Genomic DNA, 6,791 nt, shown 5'->3' with positions numbered 1-6,791 from the left:
GGGGGGGGGGGGGGCCCCGCTCTTTCTCTGACGCCGTGCCGCGCCGATGATAGGTTCCACTCTGGGATTAGAGTAGCCGGTGATAAGCCGTTCCGCAGTCGTAAAATAGAATTATTACGAATCGGCATCTGCCCGATTCGCGGCCGACAGCGTGGAACAGCCGCGTTCGAACGGAAGAACTTTCGAAGTTGGAACGATAAAGTACACTCCCGTGACGGGTTGCCGATAGATCATCGTTCCTCCATTCCTTTCTTTCGTTCAACTCGCACGCTACCCGTTCGATATATCACTCCGTTCATCGGATGCTTTCGCAGAGAAAAGATGAATTCGCCAGCGGCCGGTTAATTCGAATTAACTCGTTTTCTATACCGCTATTACGGGGACACGCTTCAGACGTACAGAAGTGTGCGCAGAACTTGGCGATTCGCATTTATCAACTCCACTTTCTACCACGTTTATGGAAGAAAGAGAGGGGATATCGTGGTGTCATCGCAACTTTCCTCCAACCTTTATTAAAATCATTGTACCCGTGGCTATTGAAATATCACGTTAAAATATTTTCCTAGAATTCAATTCAACCGCGAGATCCGCTATATATATATATATATAGTCTCTCCGCGATACCGCGATCCGTCTATCTTCGACCAACTTTCTTCATTCGTGGCCGCACGAAATACTCGCTCCTAATCCGCGGGTGAGTCTCACGCTCGAGTGAGTCACTCGAACGAAGCGAGGACTCGATGCTCCTCGGCTGGGTGGAGACGCGAAACCCTTAGGCCCAGACGAAATCAATAATAGCACGAGTCCGTGATATATAGGAGGCGAATGGGAGGGAAACGAATTCGTCGTTTCGCCGGGTAAGAAGGAGATACGGTGAAATTCAAGCGGCCCTCGTGAAGATTGATCTTCGTTTAGAGCGCGCTAGAGCGCTTCACCCCTTCCTCGGTTGATTCGCGATCGATCCGGTTCTTCCCTGCTCACGAATTCGACGTGGAAGAAGCGATGATTTAATTAAGGAAGAACTCGAATGACAAGGGCCGGTGGTGTACGATTACCTCTGTTCCCCTCTGTCACACTGGATTGCTGCCAGTACGTCCGAGCTCCTGTCGGATCGGGCGAATGGGAACAGCTGATACTCTGACAGCTAAGCCTTCCCCTGCGTCGTGATGTTAACACACTACGAATTGGGTTTTGCTTTCCTATAGTACATATGGTGCAGCTCTTTGATACAGAGATGATACACTCCGGGGGAAACGCTCCGTTAGTTAGATTAGCATCTAAGGAAGGAAGTCGAAATTTCGAGTCGTTTCGAATTTTTTAAAAATCCATAGGAAAGTTTTACGGGGATAGTCTCGTTACTTTCGATAACGAGGTAATTAGCTTGTGGATAATAGACAACTCCGGAACTCGTAATCCACACACTTCCTTGCATTCAACGTCAGTTAATCGACTCGTTCAATTTCCGACGTAGGAAGAAACGACGTAGTAACGTATCCATCGATACCATACGCATACTCTTCCCGAGCCCGTTACAAATTTATCATTTTAGGAAACTCGGTGGTAGAGCGGGACAAATGTTGGAAAGAACGGATCAGATACGGGAAAGATTTATGTTCTTTCTGCGCGTTTCTTGTTTTCGATAATCTCGCCTTCCAAATTCGGATAATTTCTCTGGAGGAATCTATCGGACGATCACCGTGTCTCTTCTTCGGATTCCCCCACGACGATGACGACGACAACGACGACGCTACCTCGTGCAAGATCTTGGCACGAGTTCAAGCATTCGTTATTCCTCGCACGCTTCGCGAGGCTGTCTCCCTCTTCATTCCGCTCGTTTTCACGATGCAGCCAGGGACGGTCTTTCCCTTGGTTATTCGCATTCGCGATTTTAGGAGACAACGAACGAAGGAGGATGGGAAGGGGATAACGGAGAGGGAGACCTTTCCAGAAAACCCGATTACGCGACATAATTTCTGCGACATTTGCATCTGAATCGTTCCTCGTTTAAGAAAGTTTGCTGCTCCTTGTTTTTTTTTTTTTTTCTTTTCTTATGTTTCTTCTCCGCAGTTTTATTGGAAGGGAATCAAAGTTTTTGCCAGATTTGGTCGATACGGCTTTCCATGCAAACTGAAGATCTCGAATATCTTGCTTTGAGATTTTTTTACGGCTTCTTCCCTGTTTTATTTCACCAAACAACCAAATCTTTGAACATAGAATATTCTTTATTCTCCGATATATATATATTAAACAGAGGCACATAATGATGAAATCCATGCTTGATAAATCCACTTGTTCTTATTTTAATCGAATGATGCGATCGTAGAGTGGAAAGAAGGAAGGAGCAAAATTTAGGCCTGTTCCGCGTTTTGACAGCTGAAAAATTGCGAGCGCATTCCCGTTCTGCTCGTCGAGAGAGAAGAGACGACCGCCATCATCTTCTCCATCCGTTGGGAGAAAATAAAATAGAAAGAGGGGAGGGGAAAAAGTAAAGCGAGATAAAAAAAAAAAGGGAACGAAGAAGGCTGTTCAAATGAGGTGATCATTAAGGCGATCGCTTATTACTCACGCCATCTTTTTTTTTCTTTTTTCTTCCTTTTTTCTTTCTTCTTTTTTTTTTTTTTTTTTTTTTTTTTTTTTTTTTTGCGATATCACATTTTTCACCAGCGACTTCTTTCACGCGCCGTGAAAGAAAAAAATACGATTTACGGTACCCTGACGGGCCGAAACGATACCGCCGATCGCATGCTATCGGCTCCAGGCGTTACCACTTTCACGATGCGCCTCGCCATACAGAATTATTCCTAGCGCCATTTACATATTTTGAAACTTTTCTTTTTCCATAAATTGTTCCCGCCTCCGAGTGAAATCCAAATGAAAATTAACCAAAATCTCTCAGATACGTAACGACCAATCTTATCCGTCCCGGCCGGATATTTAACACGACAAGGAACAGAGGAATCAGAAATAAATTTACCGTTAGAGAGTGTTCGACGCTCGAGGAGAGCGTCTATAGACGTTCAAGAGCAACGAGAATCTACACCTCTCGTTGGAAGCTGGATCATTATCGTGCCACGTAAGCACGATAATTTATATCGAAAGAATCGCTTCCTTCTTGTTGCGAGGATCAATTAATTGTAATTGTTCGACGACGTTTCGCTGTAATAGCGTAACGTTCGTTCCACAACTACGCTCTCGTGCCGCGTAAATTTTATAATACATCGTATACGATATATATATATCTTGACATTGAACTATAATGAATATCCAATATTGAATATCCAATATTGAATATCCGTGAATTTCACTCCCCGCGTGTCTTTCTTACCCAAGCCACTCGAGAGAATTTCGGTAACGGCAGTAAAAAAAAAAAAAAAGTCAAGCTTCGCCTCTCAAGCGATGATATCCTCTTATCCTCCTCGCCGTCCGTTTTCCGGAAACGGATTCAGAATTCTTCAACGCTTAATAAAAAGCGTTAATGTCGGATAATGCGCCAATGTTATATATACTTCCTTTGAACCAATTAGGTGGGTTTTCAAAGGCAAGAGCAATTAGTGGCACGTTTACAAGAAGATGTTGTATATACGTATATTCGTATGGAATTTAATCTTTCTGCTGTTAACCTTGCTTAACTATGTTGGCGAAACACACGGTTTTAAATAGATAGATATCTCGTTAGAGATAAACTCTCCCGTCTTTCTCTCGATCTGGCATCCACGATCTAGAGGCAGGCACAGCAAACTCGGGCAAAAACTGGATCTTGCTAATGGACGCGGTAAAGTGGTATTAACGTTTCCCCTAATGATTTGAATTTAAGTTTATTATAGACGTGAAAATAAATCGATACGCCCGTCTATCTAACTTTTCTTACTTCTACCACCTTTGCCAGCTACGTACTTTGACACGGATATTCCACCACTTGTTCGGCCTTTTTTCCTTTTTTTTTTTTTTTTTTTTTCGTCTGTAATATATCTTCTTTCCAGGTCAGGCCTCGAAACGTTAATTCGCAGTTAGATCCGATTAGAAATCGTAACGTACCTTTCTCTAATTTCCCATGTCGTTCGAGAGGGATAACACGCGATCGAGCCGTGTCTTCGACCGGATTCGTTAATGAGAACCAGTTTTGGAGAAAAGTCGAGGAGGAGGAGAAGGAGGCGCACGAGGGTCAACGATTAAATCCATCGAACGTTTCGTTCAACCTTGACAGTGTCTCGAGATATGAAAGTGGTTTTGGATGGCAACTTGTGCTTTCCATGCCATGATTCCCTGGAACAAGAACACTCGGTGTCTTCGATAGAAGACGTCCTCTTCGATGGGATTTCGATCAAACGCGGCTCGTGGAAAGCGATCCCGTGACAGATTTATAATCGAACGGGCGTTTAAAACGGGTCGATAGGCTTCACGTAAAGAGGGAAGAAACGAACGCGATTCGGTTGCGTAAACGATGGAGGAAGTATATATGACAGGTTTGTCGAACGAGCGTGCCTCGCTGGCATTAATTGGAATCGTGATTCTGATCTGTTGGAATATAATCGACTAATTAGATATACACTTCGCAAAATAATCATTGCGAAATTGAGCGAAGCGATTTAACGATGATTATTACATTTTTGAATTAAAAATTTAGCGATTTAACGATGATTATTACATTTTTGAATTAAAAATTTGCTGGGTAACTCCTGGTATTATATCCTTGTTATGAAATTAGTTTTAGGCACAAATAAATGCGGGCATTGCTTAAGATGGTTTTATATACGTTTGCTGCGTTTTATTTCAACAGGTGGCAATTTAACGCGAGAAGAGTGATGAAACCAATTAACGATACGCTAATTCGTTAAAAAGTGGAAGTGATGATAAGCTGGAATTCCTCTTGTCCCTGGAACGCTTCTTTCCGCTCGAGCTGTAGCGCGCATAATTTTTTCATTCGAGGTATGGAACTCAAAGTTCGATCGTTGTAAAATTCGAAATAAATACCTCTTGAGCAACGCCCGCATCACTTTATTCGAAAACTAATTTCGTAAGGAAGACGAGAGCGTGAGGAAACGCTCCAAACGACAAAAAACGATGTCTCAACGATGGGTTTTCGTAATATCCGCGAAACAAGGTCGCGAAACGAGTGAAAAGAATCGATCTCGATATCTCTCGTGCAACTTAATCTGTCAATCTTCGTTCCCCTCATCAAAATCGATCTCCTGTTGTACTTTTGTTTTCGTTTCGATTCGGAGGGAAAGAGAGTTCAGTGATGCGTGGATCGTTAACGAACCACGCAACGTCGCATCCAACGTCATCTTCTCGATCCTTGGGTTACATAAAAACTAGAAACAGCGACTGGCACAGTGGACGCGACATCAAAACGGAATTCCGCGTTGTATCACTCGACGACGCGTCGACCGCTCGCCGCATCGTGGAGTGGAGATCTCCGGTGGTCTAGCGGAACGCTTCGAACCGCCCCGTCCCGCGGCGCGTTGCGGTATTTTCTGGTGTGACGGCATCGTGAAACTCGATGATGCCTGGAGATCGGTGACTCCGTCTACTTCCGGAGAGATGTCGCTCTCCCTCCGTTATCGCGAAGCGCAAATCATCCGATCGGTTAATTATTTCTGTAATAATACGTGGAACGATATTCGCGTTTCCGGCGCGGAATCAAAATTAACCGCGATCACTTTTCTCATCCGGGCTGGATGAAAAAATGATCCACATCCTCCTGGGTCAATTGTCCCAACCGGTGTATATGAATTCATCTGTACGTATTATTATTAGAAGATAGCCGACAAAGGGTGTTCACACTTACGGGTTGAGGAGGAGTGGCGCTCATCCGAGGGCGCGTGGTGGCCGATCACAGTGCGCGGGCATCGTCTCACGTCGATTTCCTCGATTCTACGGAGCGGCTAATGCTTCCAGTGCACGTAGGCAAGCGTTAAAACGTCCTCTTTTCGAAATGCACTCGAGCTCGTTTTCAACGACATCCCTCTCCGCCCAGTTCGAAAATTTGCAGCGGGCAGTTGGTTCCCTGTACACACAACACCGAGCCCCCTTCACGTTTCGCGCGTACTAAATTGGCCCGATGGTACGTAAGAGAGAGAGAGAGAGAGAGAGAGAGAGAGAGAGAGAGAGAGAGAGAGAGAGAGAGAGAGAGAGAGAGAGGGAGAGAGAGAGACGCGATCTCCTTCACTTCACCATCATCACGTACACACCATCGATACAACCCGGTTGACGACGATGATAAACTACTGGTTCGTTGAATCGAAACCGCGATTCACGCGCGAGCAAGACGAGAACGTATATATATATATATAGTATATATATATATATAAGTAAGCGTGCATATGACGGTGATGATTCACGAAAAGGTGGGCTTGGAAGATTCCACTGGAAAATATCTCGCGATTCACGGCACACGGAGGCTGTATCGGACGACGAACACGAGAGCCGTCGACCACGTGGTGGAAGAGGCCGAGTCGGCCGAGACACGACTCGAAGGAGTCTCAGGCGAATTCTGCGAGCCTTTGTGTGCGTCCCAGGGCACGTGTGTCTGCGTGAAAATGCGTGTTCCTCGCGTGTCACGTGGCCCTTAAGGCTCGCTCACAAGGGGCAGAAGCGACCCGAGGCCATTGTTCGAGTCTCGCGTCCGCATCGAGACTGGCTGGCTACTGCCTACGCGAAAGAATCGTCGTCGGTGGAGGGGAGTTTATGGCACGGCACCCCATGGGGGACTGGAGCCCTCGTGCCATGGCCCAAACATCTGCCTGCCTCCCCACCACGCAACACGCCCTACCGAACGTCGTCGTCGTCGT

General features: G+C 45.5%; 1 protein-coding gene across 1 annotated transcript in view; it reads right to left on the bottom strand.

Annotated features, from left to right (window-relative positions):
- LOC102679279 (disheveled-associated activator of morphogenesis 1) overlaps positions 1-5,807 on the bottom strand; it is a 35,402-nt gene extending 29,595 nt beyond the window's left edge. The window contains exon 1 of the mRNA XM_006610100.2: positions 5,789-5,807. The gene's annotated coding sequence lies outside the window, so the exon portion shown is untranslated. The remainder of the gene's footprint in view (positions 1-5,788) is intronic.
- Between the last annotated feature and the right edge of the window lie 984 nt (positions 5,808-6,791).

Source organism: Apis dorsata, unplaced genomic scaffold (genome assembly GCF_000469605.1).
Source record: "Apis dorsata unplaced genomic scaffold, Apis dorsata 1.3 scaffold_68, whole genome shotgun sequence".
NCBI classification, from domain to species: domain Eukaryota; kingdom Metazoa; phylum Arthropoda; class Insecta; order Hymenoptera; family Apidae; genus Apis; species Apis dorsata.
Note: the sequence above shows the minus strand (reverse complement) of the source record. Positions and strands in the feature narration are given on the sequence as shown.